The 20928-nt window shown below is 40.1% G+C and overlaps 1 long non-coding RNA gene across 1 annotated transcript; it reads left to right on the top strand.

Moving 5' to 3' along the window:
* Window positions 1–4291: 4291 nt before the first annotated feature.
* Window positions 4292–7009, top strand: LOC136402450 (uncharacterized). Its single transcript, XR_010750970.1, has 3 exons — window positions 4292–4345; window positions 5215–5253; window positions 6867–7009. It is a non-coding gene; the product is annotated as an uncharacterized lncRNA (long non-coding RNA).
* The last annotated feature ends 13919 nt before the right edge of the window (window positions 7010–20928 follow it).

The raw sequence follows: 20928 nt of genomic DNA, 5'->3' as shown, positions 1-20928 counted from the left end.
GCATTTTTTAATACTACTTTAAAAAAATTTTAATACACTTTAATATTGTTTAAATGATCATTTCCCTTCAAATAATATGGAAAGCAAAACTTGAAAATCTTTTATTTATTTAATGGAAACTTGCCTATTTGCACATCTTGCTTATTTATTTTATATTTTTAAAAGAAGACAATCTTCATAAATGTGTTTTTCATGACAGTATGTCAAGTTTTGGAGTTTTATGTCATCTTATTGAAATCAGGTAAGGGAAAAAGAGTAATTACTGGCCAGGAAACAATAGCAGAACTGTCCCATTCTCCAATAGATTCAGATGAAGTCTGGTAATAAAATAAGATACAACTCCAAAAGGCGACATCGGGGAAGAACCAAGCTGTGTCAATAAGGAGTCACATGTGAGATGGCGCACAGATTTAGACTATTTCAAGGTCACCTACACCTTACTGTCTGGACAGTTGAACTTGTTTTATTGGGAAACTGATTTTTCTCTTTGTTTCTTTGCTTCTGCACAAGTAGGTTGGTTCAATAATAAATATGAGAACTTTTGTTTTAAAAAATAAAGAAGTAATTTTGAAAGGGAAAGGAGAGGCCATAGGAAAGACAACAGCAAGGAGTTTTGTTTAGTCAGGAGCAACTTCTGGGCAGTGGACTCTGGGGCAGGAATGAAGAAGAGAGACTATCCCCATCAAAACCTCAGAGAATTATTTTATGCATATTGACAAATTTATTCTAGTGTTTTATGAAGAAGGCAAAAACCCCCAAATAGCCGACACAATATTGAAAGAAAGGAACGAAGTTGGAGGACTGACACTACCCAATTTCAAGACTTATGTTAAAGCTACTGTAATCAAGACAGTGCAGTATTGGTAAGAGGATAGACAATGGGACAGAATAGCCTAGAAATAGACCCACATAAATATAGTCAACTGATCTGTGGCAAAATAGCAAAAGTGGCGCAGAGATAGTCTTTTCAAGAAATAGAGCTGGAAAAAACGGGCAGCCACATGGTAAAAAAACTAGACACAGACCTTACCTCCTTCACAAAACTAACTCAAAATGGATCATAGACCTGGATATAAAATACAAAACTATAAAACTCCTAGAGGATAACATAGGAGAAACCAGATGACCTTGGGTTTGAAGGTGACAGATACAAGACCAAAGGCATGATTCACTAAAGAAACAGTGGATGAGCTGGACTTCATTTAAGTAAAAAACTTCTGCTCTGTGAAAGACAATGTCAGGGAATGAGAAGACAACCATAGACTGGGAGAAAGTATTTGCAAAAGACACGTCTGGTAAAGGACCTATCTAAAGTATACAAAGAACTATAAAACAACTATCTGGTTCAGAAATGGGCCAAAGACATTAATGGATACCTTACTAAAGAAGATATACAGATGGAAAATAGTATATGAGGAAATGCTTCACATGATATATTATCCAAGAAATGCAAATTAAAACAACAATGAGATACTACTACACATCTATCAGAATGGCCAAAATCTGGAACACTGAATGCTGACAAGGATGTGGAGCAACAGGAAATCTTATTCATTGCTAGTGAAAATGCAGAATGATACAGTCACAGTGGAAGACAGTTTGGCAGTTTCTTATAAAACTAAACTTACTCATGTCATATGATCTATCAATCGTGTTCCTCAATATTTACCCAGAGGAGTTGAAAACTTATATCCATACAAAAATCTGCAGACAGGTGTTTACAACACCTTTATTATAATTGCCAAGATTTGGAAACAACCAAGATGTTCTTCAGTGGGTGAATGGGTAAATGCACTGCTACATCCAGACAGTGGAATGTTACTCAGTGCTAAAAGAAATGAGCTGTGCTTTGGCTGGATGGCTCAGTTAGACCATCGTCCCAAAGCTCAGAGGTTGCTGGTTTGATCCCTGGTCAGAGCACAGATCTATGTTTCTGTCTCTGTCGCTCTCTTTCCCTCTCCCCCTGCCTTCTTCTCTCTCTAAAATCAACAAATTAAAAGAAAAATAAATGAGCTATTAAGCCATGATAAGTCATGGAGGAACCTTAAATGAGGAATATTACTAAGTGAAAGAAGCCAATCTAAAAAGACTATATACTGTATGATTTTAACTCTATGACATTTCTGAAAAAAGCAAAACTGTGGAGACAATAAAAAGATCAGTGATTGTCCAGGATTGGGGGTGGCAGATAAATAGGTAGAGTATAGAGGCTTTTTAAAAAGGTAGTGAAAATACTGTGTATGATACTATCAAAATGGGTCCATGTCATTATATATTTGTCGAAACCTATAGAATGTCTATCAAGAGTAAATCCTAAAATAAACTGCAGCCTTTGGTTGATTGAATTGTGTCAATGTAGGTTCATAAATCGTAACAAATGTGTCATTTTCGTGGGGGATTTTGATAATGGGAAGGATATGCATGTGTGAGGGCAGGGGTATTTGAGGAATCTCTGTTCTTACCTTTACTCTTGCTGTGAACCTAAAACTTCTCAAAAAATAAATTTCTTAAGAAGTGTGATTTTGGGAAGTCATCAGAACCTACCACTTACTTCACTTTAGCTAAAAAGGTGAGAAGAGATAGGAGAGGTAAATTTACAGAAATTTTGGGACTATTTCTCAAGCTTGGGGAATAATTTCAAAAGACTGATCTGTTCTGGAATCAAATAAAACAAAAGGTGTGTGTGAAAGAGGGAAATGTTTTTTATTCAATTAGATTATAAACAAACTTATCAGGAACTATGCTTTCACTCTCTCATAATTATATTTCAGAATAACTGATGAGGCAGAACATAAAATTTTCCAGCCCAGAGGAAACTGCTGACCTCTTTTCTGCCTAAAACACCATAGCAAGTGCCCTTGAAAGCCATCTATGTCTATGTAAGAGTTACTTGAGTGGCCCCTTTAATTATGCAATATAAGCCAAGGCACATGACCAGGCGGTAGAGCAGTGAATAGAGTGTCAGCCTGGGATGCTGAGGCCCCAGGTCCAAAACCCTGAGATTGCTGATTTAAGAATGGATTTACCTGGTTTGAGCCTGGGCTCACTAGCTTGAGCACAGGATTGCTTGCTTGAGCTTGGGATCATATACATGACCTCAAGGTTGCTGGTTTGAACCCAAAGATCTCTGGCTTAAAGCCCTAGGTCACTGGCTTGAGCAAGGGGTCACTGGCTGAGCTGGAGCCCCCTCCCTCAAGGCATATATGAGAAAGCAATCAATGAACAACTAAAGTGCACAACTATGAGTTGATGCTTCTCATCTCTCTTCCTTCCTATTTGTGTCCCCCTCTCTCTCCTTCTCTTTCTCTCTCTCACTAAGAAAAAAAACAAAACAAAAAAACCCAAGGCTACTTCTTTATAAAGATGGAGAAATGAAGTAGGCCACACACTCTGTTCACCAATGTATAACTAAAGAACAACAACAAAAAAATATTTAAAAGCAAAATTTTATTAGTAACAACCACATTAGGAAAGAAACACAACCTCGTGAGATAAACCAGAGGAAATGATAGCAAACTACGTAAGCAGAAGTTTCTGCTAAGGCCGTGATGGTGAACCTTTTTATAAAAACCGCCACTTTTGCAGTGCTGGTCAACTTGGTCCCTCCCGCCCACTAGTGGGCGTTCCAGCTTTCATGGTGGGCCAATTACTGGAACGCCCACCAGTGGGTGGGAGGGACCAGGTTGACCAGCACTGCAAAAGTGGGCTTTTTTTTTTTTTAATATTTTTTTATTTATTCATTTTAGAGAGGAGAAAGAGAGAGGGAGGAGGGGGGAGGAGCAGAAAGCATCAACTCCCATATGTGCCTTGACCAGGCAAGCCCAGGGATTCGAATTGGCAACCTCAGTGTTTCCAGGTCGATGCTTTTATCCACTGAGCCACCACAGGTCAGGCAAAAGTGGGCGGTTTTTATAAAAAGGTTTGCCATCACAGTGCTAAGGCTTAGTGTGGCTCGGCTTGCATCTCCCAGAGGCAATCCTCACAAGTTAAAAACAAATCATAAGAATTCTCACAAATAACCTGACCTGTAGTGTTGCAGTAGATAAAGCATCGACCTGGAATGCTGAGGTCACGGGTTTGAAACCCCGGGCTTGCCTGGTCATGGCACATATGGGAAGCAAGTACAAGTTGATGCTTCCAGGTCCTCTCTCCCTGCCTTTCTCTCTTTTCTCTCTCTAAAATCAGTAAGTAAAACTTAAAAAGAAAAAAGAATTCTCACAAATCCAAATTTAGGAGAAGTGGATTGAGAATATATCGTCTTGGTTTTTTTCTCTCTGTCTAGAAGAGTGGGAATGGCTGCTACAGCATGGAAGCTGAACAGAGAAATGAACAACTGTCACCTGAGGTGCTCCTCACTGGTCAGCGTTTAGGACGCAGGGCCCTCCATTGAATTGGGAGATTGACAGCAGTATTTCCCATGGGATTGAGTCTGGTTCACTGAGTCTGGTTCACATAAATCTACTAAGTCCCAGAAGAGTACATGCCCTTAATGGTTAGGCCATACTACCTCACTTGGCTCAGGGATGAACCCCTGCTGGGTCAATCAAAATTCTTCTCTGGGATTTTTCTTCCGCAGCTAGCAGGAAACATTTGCATTCCTGAAAGAAAGGTCCATCATCTTTGACAGAGATGATGCCCGAGTGTTTTAGGAAAGAATGAAGAGGGTAAAGCAGAGCTAAGTTAATTTTTTGACAGGGACTAGCAGGACGCAGTGACAACTTCACTTAAACCCTTGGTCCAGTTCCCTGTTATGCCCTTCCCACCCAGTCATGTGAGCCCAAGTCTTCCCCACCTCCTTCCGTTTCTCTTTGTGTTCCCTCCTCCTTCCCCAGCTCCTCCTCTTCCTCCTCCTCCTTCTTTTGCTTAAGTTGGTTTCAGTTTTAATTGTTTCTTTCACTTTAGATCACAAGATTAATACATGGTAATTTACACTCCAACCATCATGAGAGTTCCAATTTTTCTGACTCTGGAAAATATAGTTATGTGAATTAGAAGAAAAAAGAACAGCTTTGGGAGAAAGGCAAGAAAAATGCTTTATGCATAACTTGACATAACTGGTCTCAATTGCTAGTAGGATTTTTAAAACTAAAAGTAGAGACACTAGGTAGAAAATTAATTCCATAGAAAAACATCTGCACAAATAGAAAAAAAGCGGAGTTGAGGAATGGATGAATTAGTCTTATTTCACCTGCTGATTTTTTATTTTCTATATAGCACAGGAAAGAAAAAGAAGCTTTGAAAGAAGGAAATTTGGTAAGCAGCTTTTCAAAAACCCTTATTTCAGTGGCTGAACTTGCTAGAAATTCAAATAACCACACGACCTTTCTCTGTGTTCTGGAAGAACACTGCCATAGTCCCTCCGGGCAGAGGCTTTTGATTGTAGTTCCTGGATCAAAAGCATTCACAAAGAGAGCTCCCGGTTGTAAGTAGTGCTTTTACTAAAGCACATCGATCTGAACCAATAATGGATTTTCACTAAATAGGATCTTTTGCTTTCTGAATATTCAGAACTAGTTTTAAAAAAAAAAAACAATAAAAACTCCTTTTTTGTTGCATGTGAGTCGCTTTTGTATATATTTCTGAGAAAAATAAACATCCTCATTTTTTCAACAGTGAAATTTAAAATGACATAGGATGATATTTTTATATGTTTCTAATTTTCTAGTTTAACGAAGTTTGGGGTCTAATGTGGTATGTTTGCTTGCTTAATATACTTTCTAGAAGGTTTTTATCTGTAAAAGAAGGGAGATAAAATTTTAAAATTTTGTCATGGAAAGAAGAAATAAAGACAGGCTGCTGAACCATTGAAGGGCTTTAAAAAGTATGTTTCTTGGGGGAGGGGGATTATGCTACTCCGAGTGTAAAACGAATTAAAGTCCAAGAAGAGAGCATTGGATTAAGGCAGTGGTTCTCAAACTTTTTGAAGTCGAGGTGCATTTAAAATCCTACAAATAATTGTAGGCACATTATATACAAATTTCTGAGAAATATGTTATAATAATTAAGTCAAGTATTAAAAAATATATAAAGTCCAAGCATGCTTTTATGGTAGTTAAACAAAATAAATACAACAAAATTAAATTTATTCCAACATTAAAAAACATTTTTATGTTATATTTATTGAGTTATGCTTTTTAGAATTTGTAAAAAAGAGGGGTTAAAAAAATTTTAAAAACCAATGTTATCTTTTTATATATATAGATACATTCTTAGTAAGATTTAGTAAATTTGGCAGGTCCTGGCACAAATGTGTTAAGTTTTTTCATCTTGTGTTTATGAGAAACATTAGCCTGATGTGTCCTAGAGATTTCTTCAGTGTTTGGGCATATATTTGAAAGGCAAACTCTCATTTCCTCATCAATACATTGAAGAATTCCTCTTTTTTTACTCTTAATTGTGTTGAATGCAGAAAACCCCCACCATACATATCATCTTAACTTTACACCAAACAAAGAATAAAAGAAACTTGCCTCTAGTCTTTCCCGGGAACATGGGGGGGTAGTGTAAACAATCCAGCACCACAGCTTAACAGTCTTTTGCAACCTAATCAGGCAAGTGAGGTGGGGGGTTGGGCAGACTGTCAGTTTACAGTCAATTCCCCACACCTCTGTTCCCCAAAAATCTAAACTCCAAAAACCCAGTTGGTTTTTTGGTTCCCAACAGGCACATATTTCTCTGGAATACCACAGGGCACACCTGGAAATCTTCTAGGGTGCACCAGTGCGCTCTGGCGCACACTTTGAGAACCACTGGATTAAGGATTTAGAAGGTCGTTGGTGACTTTCGGGAATGTATGAAAAGGATACGAGGAGGCGTTAGCTGGCACTGTCTTTGCCTTTATACTTATCACTGTCTTTTTTCTCCAGCCTGGTCCTGAAAGAGAATATGAAGAAAAGTCTAAGGCTCTGGAGACTTAGCCCACCAAGAGGGACTCTATCCTGCAGCCAAGCCTTGAATCTGGTTTAGATAATGGAGCTTTTGAATAAATAAAGACAGATGTCTTTCTTTTTCTTTTCTTCCTTCTTTCTTTATTCCCATGCTTCTTTCTTAAATCTTTGTGGGTTTGTTTTTTTTTTAAGGATTAAGACATTTTAAAAATTTCCCTCATATCCAGAACACTCTGATGGGGAGAGGTGCTGACCAGAGAATACCTAGACTATAATATAGATAAAAAGAACAATGTTTCCCTAGACTTCAGTCAAAGAACAAGTTCTTTCTAGCACTGACTCTGGATCACCATCTTGAAGAGTCTAATTAGTTTGCTTCTCTGACCTTGATTGCTGCCTTCAAAAGAGGCTTTAAAGCCTGTTGTCTCCTAAACTTGCCAAGCCCTGCTTCCAAGGACTAGTCAGCAATCTTGCCCTGCCCAGACCTTGTGCTGTCTGACCACACTGCTTAGCTAACCCCATTTGTCACACCCTACTGTTTATGCCTCCTGGAAAAGGCTCAGCTAAGAGCTAGCTCCTAACACACATGGAAAGATGTTAAAGATTCGTAATGAAGACCAAGAAATAAGGAATCAAAGGTGGAGGGTTTGGAGTTGGAAATAGAGACCTTTGGCTAAAAGGGGTTGAGCTAGAGTAGGGGTCCCCAAACTTTTTACATAGGGGGCCAGTTCACTGTCCCTCAGACCATTGGAGGGCCGGACTATAAAAAAAACTATGAACAAATCCCTATGCACACTGCACATATCTTATTTTAAAGTAAAAAAACAAAACGGGAACAAATACAATATTTAAAATAAAGAACAAGTAAATTTAAATCAACAAACTGACCAGTATTTCAATGGGAACTATGCTCCTTTCACCACCAATGAAAGAGGTGCCCCTTCCGGAAGTGCAGCGGGGGCTGGATAAATGGCCTCAGGGGGCCACATGCGTCTGCGAGCTGCAGTTTGGGGACCCTTGAGCTAGATAGAGTAAGAAAGGGTTAATTTGATAGGTCTATGCTTTCTGCAAAGTAGGATAGAAATCCTTTTCAAAGGATGGATTTTACAGTATGTAAATTTGTTTCAGTAAAACTTTTTTTAAAGGAGCAAATAAATGTAAGGAGATGGAATAAAATTAGAAAAGTATTGAATTTAAAAGTTACATTTATATTAGCATGGCAGTTTCTGGGTACAGGTCTCCTTAATGAGGTTTCTATATTGAGTGATTTCAATTGTCTAAATGTTTCTCTCTTCCTTTCTCATTGAAATATGAGACTGCTCCAAAGGTTTCCACAGAACCTGTTCAACTCTCTAGTGGTCATTCCAGGGAAGAAACAAATGGAGCATCAACAAATGTTTCCAAGTCAACAAATGCCAACATGATGTGTATACTAAATATTCTAATGTATAAATAATACATAAGATAATTAGGCCAGATATATATAGATATATAGACTATGCAACCAGCAGTGACTTAAATAATTTTTTTATTTTTTTAACCAGGGAAGAAAGTCTTCCTAGGAAGGCACCAAGCAAAGTCCCTATTATGTCCCAGTGGCCAAAATATGGGTCACATTGCAAACCCCTAGCTTCCTGGGAGGCTAGAAAAATGAAAAACTGGCTTTATAAAGCCGGAGAGAAAAAAGTACCAGAAAAGAGGGGACTGGGAATTTTGTAACTGTTTGCCTCATAGTTTGCTGGGGAAAACAATAATAAAACCAAAAAACATTTGCTTGAGGAACTTCTGATATGAGCAGATTTCATGTAAACTAAAGTAAGCCTTAAAACTGAGGACTAAAATTTTAAAGAAAAAAAAAAGGCACATTTGAATAGGAGACAGAACTTCAAAAACCAAAAGGAGCATATGAAAATAAATCTGATTAAGATAGCTTTGTGTTTTGAATTCCTGAGTTGGGAAAACTAATTTCTTGTAGTTGCAGCTATTCCTGGAATTTGCCTATATCTCCTCCAGAGTAGATGTCCAAAGGTTAAGAGCCCGGATGTTTCTATTTTCTATCTCAAACAAGTTAGGTGAGAGTGTTTCTAACAACCATTCCTAATAATGGTATTTATTTTTCTTTCCATCATAATTTTGAATTGGGTCATATTTATCATCTCTGTACCTCTCCAAGGGGTTTTAAGTAAAACACTACAGATCCTAAATGTGACACTAGAAGAAGAAGAAAAGTTCTGTTATATGGAGACATTCAAAATAGTTCTTAGACCTTGGATCCCTGTAAAAGTAAGAAACTTAGAAAAACAAAACAACTGTCTTCATTCAGACTGTGACCAAGTGGTGTTGTGAAGGTATACTTCTAATTAGTAACTTCTAATCTTAAAAAATATCTTCTATATGTTTTCTTTTTGTTATACAAAATGATAAAAGGAACCACACTGGTTTATTTTTCAATATCATTAATAAATGGATATATTGTTCATATTTTCTAGCTTTAATAATTTTGACAACGTTGACCCTTGGGGTTTTACTTTTAAGGATGGAAACTAGACTGATTACAAAGAGCACTTTATGCACTATTATGAGAGTCTATAGTACAGAAAAAAGAAGTTATTAGATACGATCAAAATTTAGGCTTCAATTTCTATGTCCTTTCCCCTGTATCATGGCTGACTTCCTCTAAGGATAAATAGAAAAATTATCAAATTCTGCTTATAATTAAAAATGTTCTTCCAATAGATAGTACACAAAAGACATTAAAGAAGAAAGCAGTTTCACAATTAAAAATCTATGGGGACCCGCCTGACCAAGCGGTGGCGCAGTGGATAGAGCCTCAGACTGGGATGTGGAGGACCCAGGTTCGAGACCCTGAGGCCGCCAGCTTGAGCGCGGGCTCATCTGGTTTGAGCAAGGCTCACCAGCTTGAGCCCAGGGTCGCTGGCTCAAACAAGGGGTCACTCGGTCTGCTGTAGCCCCCTGGTCAAGGCACATATGAGAAATCAATCAATGAACAACTAAGGTGCCGCAACGAAGAATTGATGTTTCTTATCTCTCTCCCTTCCTGTCTGTCTGTCCCTATCTGTCCCTTTCTCTGACTCTCTCTCTCTCTCTGCCACACACACACAAAATATTTATCTATGAGGACCCACTTGGAAGCCCAGGGTTGGAATGAAGATTATTTTAAGTAGAAGACATTTTTTTTTTTTTTTGTATTTTTCTAAAGTTAGAAGTAGGGAGGCAGTCTGACAAACTCCCGCATGTGCCTGACCGGGAACCACACGGCATGCCCACCGGGGGCGATGCTCTGCCCATCTGGGGCATTGTTCCACTGCAACCAGAGCCATTCTAGTACCTGAGGTGGAGGCCATGGATCCCATGGAGCTGTCCTCAGTGCCGGGGCCAACTTTGCTCCAACAGAGCCTTGGCTGCGGGAGGGGAAAAGAGAGACAGAGAGGAAGGAAAAGGGGAAGGGTGGAGAAGCAGATGGGCGCTTCTTCTGTGTGTCCTGCCCGGGAATAGAACCTGGGACTTCCACACACTGGAAGTTGGCTGTATCGCTGAGCCAACCAGCCAGGGCCCAAGACATTTTAGATTCAACAGATGCAGAAAGAAGCCACCTTGGAGTTTCCTTATTAAAAGCAGAAACTTTTGGGAAATGCAGTTTCCATAAATTCCCACTTCTGGCAGTTTTTACTCTCAGGAAAGAAGCCAAGAGTAAAACTACCACAAATCCCCTCTCAGGAGTGTTTTATAGCCTTGAAGAAGAAAGAAAAACATTAGTGCAAACTTTTTATCTCAACTTTGTTCTACTACACCCATTTGTCTGTCTTTTTTTTTTTTTTTTTCTGAAGCTGGAAACAGGGAGAGACAATCAGACAGACTCCCGCATGTGCCCAACCGGGATCCACCCAGCACGCCCACCAGGGGCGATGCTCTGCCCACCAGGGGGCGATGCTCTGCCCATCCTGGGCGTCGCCATGTTGCGACCAGAGCCACTCTAGCGCCTGGGGCAGAGGCCACAGAGCCATCCCCAGCGCCCGGGCCATCTTTGCTCCAATGGAGCCTTGGCTGCGGGAGGGGAAGAGAGAGACAGAGAGGGAAAGTGCGGCGGAGGGGTGGAGAAGCAAATGGGCACTTCTCCTGTGTGCCCTGGCCGGGAATCGAACCAGGGTCCTCCGCACGCTAGGCCGACGCCATTTGTCTTTCTTAAAGAAACTTATTTATTCTTCCCATGGAAGACTTTTCTCCTCTCTCCTTTTCCCTTGCCAATTTAGGTATATAAGCTTCTAACTTCAACTGTTTAATGAGCCAGCCACTTCTTCTGTTAGTTCCCTTATGCATACAAATAAACCATTTTTCTTCCCTTAACTTGTTTTTCTCGATTTAATTTGCAGGCCTCCAATTACTATAGATACAGGGTAGAGGAAAAGTTGTTTTCCTTCCCACATGTCTGCTAGTTTTCACAAGTGTGACTATTGGCATTTTGGTGGATGGGGGTGGGGGGGCAGGGTGGTCAGTTATTCACTGCATTGTACTATCCCATAATTTTAGGACAGTAAGTGTCCTTGACGCCTGCCAGTAGTGCTCACATGCCCCACTCCCTCCACAGCCATTTAACAATGTGTTAATCAAAAATACCCTACATTTATCCCAAGTAGGGTTGCCAGATCAAATACAGAAAGCCCAGTTCAATTTAGATTTCAGATTATTTAAGAATAATTTTTGTGTAAGTATGTTCCAAATGTTACATGGGACATATACCAAAAAATTACTGGTTGTCTGAAATTCAAACTAAACTGGGTTTTCTATGTTTTTTTTAAATAGACTTTATAGTTTTAGAGCAAATATGAGGTACCTAGCAAAATTGAAAGTACAGAGATTTCCTACCGTTCCCCATCTCTACACAGCCTCCTCCATTATCAATATCTTCTAGAAAGATACATTTCTGGCAACTGATTTACATTGATGCATCATTATCATCCCAAAACCATAGTTTACTCTTCATGTTGTACATTTTATGGGTCTGCAAAAATGTGTGATGACAAGTATCAACTATTACAGTATTGTATAGACTAGTTCCATTGCCCTAAAAATCCTCTCCACCTGACCTGTGGTGGCGCAGTGGATAAAGCGTCGACCTGGAAATGCTGAGGTTGCCGGTTCGAAACCCTGGGCTTGCCTGGTCAAGGCATATATGGGAGTTGATGCTTCCAGCTCCTCCCCACCTTCTCTCTCTGTCTGTCTCTCTCTCTCCTCTCTCTCTCCCTCTCTGTCTCTCTCTCTCCCTTTCTCTCTCCTCTCTAAAATGAATAAATAAATTTAAAAAAATCCTCTCTGCTCCAACATTTTGTATTTTTGTATGCTAAATCTGCCAACGCTCTCCCAAAAGCTCCCTAAAAAGGTGATACCACCCCTCATGAGAAACTCCTCTCAGAAAGTGTTGCCAATTTGCTGAACATTCTAGAGTTCAAAATACTGCAGCCATTCATTTATTCATTTAGCAAATATTGATTGACAATACTTAAAGTGCTAGTAGGTATCTTAAGCTTCACTAGATGTTGTAAAACACAAAACTAAATAAGACATAATCCCTAATCTTCAGGTACTGTTGAATGCTGGCTCCCCCAAATCACCTAATCCTGTTAGTAAGACAAAGCTAAATCAATTGTTCAGTGCAGTAAAAGAGGAGACCAGGACAATGGTCTTATAGTAAGACTGACAACATTTGCAGGGATAGTAGATATGCTTTTAGGGTAGTCCATGAAATTAAAATGCTCTGGAGACAGAAGATTCTTGATTTTAGGGGGAGCCTGATTAGGAATGTTCAGCAAATGAAAAACTTTGTTCTGTTTTGTAAGCAGGTAGCTATTATAAAAAAGAACTCATAGAAAACACTAAAGGAAATATTCTGGCCTTCATCTGAGATCCTAGTCTTCACAATACCTCAAAAGAAATAAAACGTCTCAGAAGAGATTAGAGAATCCATTAGAGAATGCCAGCATTCAGCAGAGATTAGAAGCTAGTCAGATGAGGGAGGCCTGCCCGTTAGAGAATGCAGTTAGAGGTGAGGACCCTGACAGAAGCAGCCAGTGGGGAATGCGTAGAGAGGCAGCACCTGGAGGAATGGTCAGTTCTTCAACAGGATGGAGGGGAGTCATGGATACGGAACAGTTTCTTAGAGAAAGCCACCTCTCAGGTCAGTGTTTGGAAGATGAGGGTGAACAGGGAAAAGGGAGTGCTTTCCAGGCAAAGTGAGCAGCCCAAGCCAAGGCGATGAAAGAGCTTGGCCAGTCCAGGGACTTGCAAACATTTGGGGTTGTTAGAGCAGTTAGGTGACAGATAAGGGATGATACATTTATTTTGGAAGATGTGTGTGCCTTGACCCTTGCCTCAAATAAAGAAATTGAGGGGAAAGGTAATTTGATTAAAGTATAATTCTTAATTCATTGAGTGTTTTACCCGAAAAGCTTCTATTTTTACTGTTATAAATGTCTTGTTCTGGATGGTCTTACTTTTTCTTTTTAACGGCCCCAAGGCTTGACTTTCAGAAAAGACTTATGTCACATGTTCAGCTCTGCTAATACACTTTGTCCCACAATAATCCAGCTGCTACAAATTTTTGAAATCTCATTCTGGATAAGCGTAAATTTGTACAAAACTTTTAACCAGATGTTATTAATTTGGTAAAGCAGTCATGTTCTGATATTCAAGTGCACAAAGCAATTTATAGACATGGACTATATTCTTATACCTGAATAACAAATATACATCTGTCTATGTGTCCATGTATATGCATATATCTAATTATGTGTACTCACAGTATCATTTCTACTTTTACAGCATCCAGTTATAACCTAAATCCATGCTGTCACCTAATGGTTTCCTAATTATTATTGTTAAGCAGCATTGTTGTTAGTAAACTATGTACATGGGGAAAAATATTACAGTAAACTAGTTGAAGCACAAATCAGTGTTCTTACCCAGTAGTTTTTTATTTAAAACATAAGCAAAGGAGACGCTAATGACAGACACAGACACATGTCATATCCTGTTTCCTTTTCTTTTTTTGGGTGTGACCTCATCTTTGGAGAGTTAAGTTAATATTCACAGCTCTTTGTTCATGGCACATTGCCATCATTTATGTAACCTTTCCCCCAACCCCTTATTTTTAAATATCTTAGGTAAGTTGAATATATTATACGTATATTCCCATCCCACAGAGTTTAGATGGAAATGAAGTTCTAGGAGTCAGAGAGATCAGGGTTTGGAGCCTAAGTTTTTGCCACTTAATGAGTATGCAGTGAGTAAATGATTAAGCCTCTCTGAAACTCTATCTTCTCATCTGTAAAGTGGGAATAATAATAATACCTGCCTCATAGGGTTGTTATGAATATTGGATTATGCACTTAGAGTGCTTAGCACAATGTCTGGTACAGAATAAGTGCTCAATACCATTTTTTGCTGCTATTATACACCATCAATGGCATACAAACTTATGGGCAAAGAGCAATTCAAGTTTAGAAAATCTACTACCAATAGGCTCTGTAACTTTAAGTGAGTCACTTTGCCAAACTGTTACTGTAGACTAAGAAATAGAAATGACATTGTGGTTGTAAACAAGATTGTGAAACACTATATAAATGTTAATATATGTCACTCATTAAAATCTGTAGTTATGTCTATAATCCTGAAGAAGACAAATATAATTAATATTTTGTATTAATAATGTGCCTTCCACTTAGGAATTAATAAGACAATTCAAGGCCCTGGCCGGTTGGCTCAGTGGTAGAGCGTTGGCCTGGCGTGCGGAAGTCCCGGGTTCGATTCCCGGCCAGGGCACACAGGAGAGGCGCCCATCTGCTTCTCCACCCCTCCCCCTCTCCTTCCGCTCTGTCTCTCTCTTCCCCTCCCGCAGCCAAGGCTCCATTGGAGCAAAGATGGCCCGGGCGCTGGGGATGGCTCCTTGGCCTCTGCCCCAGGCGCTAGAGTGGCTCTGGTCGCGACAGAGCTACGCCCCGGAGGGGCAGAGCATAGCCCCCTGGTGGGCAGAGTGTCGCCCCCTGGTGGGCGTGCCGGGTGGATCCCGGTCGGGCGCGTGCGGGAGTCTGTCTGACTGTCGCTCCCCGTTTCCAGCTTCAGAAAAATACACACACACAAAAAAAGACAATTCAAAGAAGTACAAGCATAGAGCATTGAACCTACCCAAGTTTAAAGGTTCAGTAAGACAAGAGGAAACAGATATTCTACAATTGATAGGAAATTAGAAAAATTGATCTCTGGAGCACTGTATGATTATTTTTTTTAGTTAATTCATTTTTTTTATTTTTAAATAATTTTTAAAATTAATTTTTGCTGAGGTCACCGGTTCAAAACCCTGGGCTTGCCTGGTCAAGGCACATATGGGAGTTGATGCTTCCTGCTCCTCCCCCCTTTCTCTTTCTCTCTCTCACTCTAACTCTCTCTCCTCTCTAAAATGAATGAATAAATAAATAAATAAATAAAATTAAAAAAATAAATGCAGGAAAAAAAATTAATTTTAATGGGTGACATTAATAAAACAGGGTACATATGTTCAGAAAAGACATCTTCAGGTTATTTTGACATTTAATTATCTTGCATACTCATCACCCAAAGTCAAATTATCTTCCCTCACCTTCTATCTGGTTTTCTTTGTGCCCTTCCCCTCCCCCCTCTACCTCCCTCTCCTCCCTCCCCCCTGTATGATTATTTTTAAACAGTAAATAGTAAGCCCTTGGTGAACCTTACCAACTAACTGCTCCATTAGAAGGTGGCACTAATGACCAAATCTTCAGTGGGAGTTGATATTGTGGGTCTTAGGCAACTTGAATAACTGTGGCCATTCCTCTCCTCTTCCCTGCCTAATTCTCACATAAAATTTAGCTCCTGAAAGGGTTACCAGCAAAGGAGAAAATGGTATGCTGTGAAAGCAATGGAATTCCTGGGTCCTCTAAGTCAGTGGTCCCCAACCCCCAGGCTGCAGACTGGTACCGGTCCGTGGACCATTTGGTACCAGTCTGCAGAGAAAGAATAAATAATTTCCATTATTTCTGTTTTATTTATATTTAAGTCTGAACAATGTTTTATTTTTTAAAAATGACCAGATTCCCTCTGTTATATCCGTCTAAGACTCACTCTTGACACTTGTCTCGGTCACATGATACATTTATCTGTCCCACCCTAAAGGCCGGTCCGTGAAAATATTTTCTGAGATTAAACCAATCCGTGGCCCAAAAAAGATTGGGACCACTGACATAAATAACACCAGTTCTGTTCTACTTGTTGCTAAGATTCCCAGTTAGTGCAGCACAGAGGATAAGTGCATGGGCTTTCATGTCAGTCGTGGCACTTGCTGCACGTCCTTGCCTTGGTTTCCTTGTCTGTAAAATGGCTGAAAATGATGCTTTCTTCACACAGCTCTTGTGAGCTTTAGATGAGATAGTGAAAGTAGAGTGACTAGCATTGTTTCTGACAAACAGAACATTATGTTATTAATAATAAATGTTAGTGGGTGTTATTGCTATTTTGTATAAAATAATAAGGTAAATAAGCCCTTCTGATATTCCTACTTTTATCTGTAATGATCACAATTCAAATGTAGTCAGAACTGGTGCTTCTCAATATAGAATTAGATATATATCTATAATTCTAGAACACTCTTGTGCCTGGACCATAGTGTAAATACTTGCATACTGTTAGATGCATGGATCTGTGAGTACTGAGTGTTTTGTTTTGTTTTCTCCTGTGAATCTCAATCTCAGTCTCTAAGATTTTTTGCTATGTTTTACCTTACTGTTTCACCTTACTGTTTCAGGTCAGTTTAGCTGGGGAAGCTTGTTTATGTCCTCACCAGGTCTTGCTGTATCTAATCTAGTCTTGATGGAAATCTGTTCAAAGTAGCTAAAAGAAGTCATGGCCAGTTGGCATTAGCTAAAAAAATATGAAGAGTTTGGGAAATATTTTTAAAGCACAACAGGAAAATAATAGGACATTATTTTGTTGGATTTATATGGCTGGCATGTATTGGAGTTTGGCTTATCTTAACTAGGGCAAGTTCTGGTAAAATTCCTTTTTTAAAGATTTTATTGATTGATTTTAGAGTAAGGATAGAGAGAAAGGTAAGGGGAGGAGCAGGAAGCATCAAATTATAGTAGTTGCTTCCCCAATGTGCCTGTGGGCGAGCGCAGGGCTTTGAACCAGGCCCCCAGGGTTCCAGGCGGATGCTCCATCCACTGCATTACCACAAGTCAGGCTGCTCCGGTAAAATTTTAGTTGGCACTTTCCATCATCCAATTTGCTCTACTCAAAGCTCATTATTGTCTTAATGAATTAAAATTAATTTGAATATTAGCCTAAACTAAGTGTAATGAAGAAGGTAACCTTTAGCTCCCCTCTTGCTGAAGTGCATTCCAAAGCTAAATAGTAGTTGTACATTATGAGTTGCTCTCTGGTATTCAAAGTACTGCCTTGGAGCATTTAAACAGATGAACAGTTTTTAAACTTTCTAATGTAAAAAATAACAGAAGAGTAAAAAAATGCCTTTAATCCCAAGAAGAAGCAGAAATGTGTTTACCCATTAATATAATTTACAATAGGTTGTTTATTAAATTCTGTTTACTTTTCCACAGCCCTTAGTCCAAACTTTATCTTCATTTGCCGTGGATGAAGAATGTTGCTGTGGCCTGACCAGGCAGTGGCACAGTGGATAGAGCATCAGCCTGGGACACAGAGGACCCACATTGCCAGCTTGAGCACAGGCTCATCGGCTTGAGAGTGGGCTCACCAACTTGAGCACATGGTCCTTCGCTTGATCGTGGGATCATAGACTGACCGGATGGTCACTGGCTTGAGCCCAAAGGTTGCTGGCTTGAGCCCAAGGTCTCTGGCTTGAGCAAGGGGTCACTGGCTTAGCTGGAGCCCCCAGTCAAGATTGATGCTTCTCATCTCCCTTTCTGTCTGTCTATCTCTCGCTCTCTAGCTCTTACTTAAGAAAGAAAGAAGGAAAGAAAGAAAGAAAGAAAGAAAGAAAGAAAGAAAGAAAGAAAGAAAGAAAAGAGGAAGGAAGGAAGGAAAGAAGGAAAGAAAGAAAGAAAGAAAGAAAGAAAGAAAGAAAGAAAGAAAGAAAGAAAGAAAGAGAGAGAAAGAAAGAAAAAGAAAGAAAGAAAAAAGAAAAAGAAAGAAAGAAAAAGTTGCTGTATCAACACGGGGACTTGTGGCATTTGAATGTGGTTAACTCTGAATACACCAGAATCTTCACTTTTGTGTATGTTTGTAGCTCTTTGTTTATGGTGTTTATCATTTATTAACTGTGGGTCAATAATTTGGTTATTTTTTATTTTTATTTTTTGTATTTTTCTGAAGTGAGAAGCAGGGAGGTAGAGAGACAGACTCCCACATGTGCCCAACTAGGATCCACTGGGCATGCCAAGTAGGGGGTGATGCCATGACTATCTGGGGCTTGCTCTGTTGCAACCAGATCCAAGAGGCAGAGGCCACGGGGCCATCCTCAGCGCCTGAGCCAACTTTGCTCCAATGGAGCCTTGGCTGCAGCAGGGGAAGAGAGGGATAGAAAGAAAGGGGATGGGGAAGGGTGGAGAAGCAGATGGGCACTTCTTTTGAGTGCCCTAGCCAGGAATCGAACCCGGGATTTCCACACACTGGACTGATGCTCTACCACTGAGCCAAGCGACCAGGGCCTATTTCGTTATTTTTGTACCTGTTCATAAGATAGCTCATGGAACTCTCATTGCTTAGGATAATGTTGGAAGGAAGGAAGGAAGGAAGGAAGGAAGGAAGGAAGGAAGGAAGGAAGGAAAAAAGGAAGGAAGGAAAGAAAGAAGGAAGGAGGAAAGAAGGAAGGGAGGGAGGGAGGGAAGGTAGGAGGAAGGAAGAAGGAGAAGGAAGGAAGGAAGGAAGGAAGGAAGGAAGGAAGGAAGGAAGGAAGGAAGGAAGGAAGGAAGGAAGGAAAAAAGAAATAAGAAAGGAAGGAACAAAGGAAGGAAGGGAGGAAAGGAGGGAGGGAGGAAGGAAGGAAGGAAGGGAGGAAAGGAGGGAGGGAGGAAGGAAGGAAGGAAGGAAGGAAGGAAGGAAGGAAGGAAGGAAGGAAGGAAGGGAGGAAAAAAGAAAGAATAAAGGAAGGAACAAAGGAAGGAAGGGAGGAAAGGAGGGAGGGAGGGAAGAAGGAAGGAAGGAAGGAAGGAAGGAAGGAAGGAAGGAAGGAAGGAAGGAAGGAAGGAAGGAAGGAAGGGAGACTAGTATGGAGCTGGAGTCAGAGAAGTGGGCCTAGGAGAACACTATGGTTATTACGCTCTCTCACCTTCTGTATACCACGCTCTTGGCTGCTCTTTGATGTCTCTGTCCAATTTCTTGACAATACTAGCTTTAAAGAGAAGTAAATCCAAGAAATCTTCTTTGTTGACATGAATGGGTTCAGTAATTTTAAACTCCATTAATAGTAATAATATAACAAATGGAAATATTTTTACTGTAGGATTTAAATAGTCCTCACTGTATAATTCACAGGTCTATCATATATGGTCCATCCTCCTTTTCTAAAGTTCAGTGTTTTTGCTCTGTCAGCCTGGCATCAATAAAAGCTTCTGAGACATCAAATGTAAAAGAAAGTTAACATTGCTTTCCCTCTGTACTCTATCCTGTTATGTACAGGACCTAAAAGTGTTATTTTTGGAGTGATACAAATATTGCTCTAAAGGGCATTTTAAAATAATGTGTGAAGACTCCAAATAAAATAAAATTGTTGAAATGGCTTTTGGGAGTACTGTTTTTTTTACTCTAACTGGCTTTTGACTGCATGCATATTTTTTCTGATTCCAGAACAGCATAGCTTATTAACCTGAGGGACAAGAAAAGCATTTGACAGGTTTTGACAAAAAAAATTAAAAGATTGTATTGGCCCTGGACGGTTGGTTCAGTGGCAAAACATCGGCCCAGTGTGTAGAAATTCCTGGGTTCAATTCTCGGTGAGGGCCCTCAAGAGAAGTGACCATCTGCTTTTCAACCCTTCAATTGCTCTCTTTCCCTCCCTCACCCTCTCTCTCTTTCTCTCTCTTTTTTTTTCTCTCTCTCTTTCTCTTCTGCTCCTGCAGCCATGGCTCAAATAAGCAAGTTGGCCCTGGGCCCTGAGGATGTCTCCATGGCCTCACCTCAGGCACTAAAGTAGCTCGGTTGCCGAGCAATGGAGCAGCAGCCCCACATGGACAGATTATCATCCTAGACAAGGGTTGCCAGGTGGATCCTCGTTGGGGAACATGTAGGAGTCTGTCGCTCTGCCTCCCTGCCTCTCAATAATAATAATAATAATAAACTTATTAAAAAAGTGATTATAAGAGAAAAAGGAGAGTGAGGAGAGATAAAAAGGGTAAAGAGGGATAAATGGTGATGGAAATACTTGAGGTTGTGAACACAGATGATGTATTATAAAAAAAAAAGTAAATGTAAAATTTTAAAAAATTAAAAGATTTCTTTTATTTCTGAATCTGTATATTTGGGATCTCCTAAAAAGGTGTAAGAAGTTTATGTATTTATATGCTAATGAACTATTTTTATTAGGAAAATAAAGTTTCCTGAATCAGAAAGAAGCCCTTCACTCCTGAGCTCATTCATCAGTGTGTGTCCTCCACCTCCGTCTCCGTGGGGCTCTGGACCTGGCTCCTGGGCCGAGGCCTCCGCACACTACTGCTCTGGTGCTGACGGGGCTGGGACACAGACAGGTGCACAGGAACAATACTGGACTCCAGAAGATACTGAGACCCATGGAGTAAACAGACTCAGGTGATGTGAGTAGGGAGTGATGCGGTTCTACTGGTTTTCTATTGCTGCCCTAACAAATGACCTCAAACAGGGAGGCCCACACAACAGTGTGTGGCCACAGGTAGTGTGGGTCAGTAACCTCAGGGGGATTCATCGAGCTGACTCTTCCCTGACGGCTCCTGGAGGCCCTATTTCCTGCTCATGGCATATGGCAGAATCCACTCCTTAAGGGACAGCTTCCTTCTGTGGCCCTGCC

The sequence above is a fragment of the Saccopteryx leptura genome, chromosome 4 (genome assembly GCF_036850995.1).
Source record: "Saccopteryx leptura isolate mSacLep1 chromosome 4, mSacLep1_pri_phased_curated, whole genome shotgun sequence".
NCBI classification, from domain to species: Eukaryota; Metazoa; Chordata; class Mammalia; order Chiroptera; family Emballonuridae; genus Saccopteryx; species Saccopteryx leptura.
This window is presented reverse-complemented; position numbering and strand designations above follow the sequence as displayed.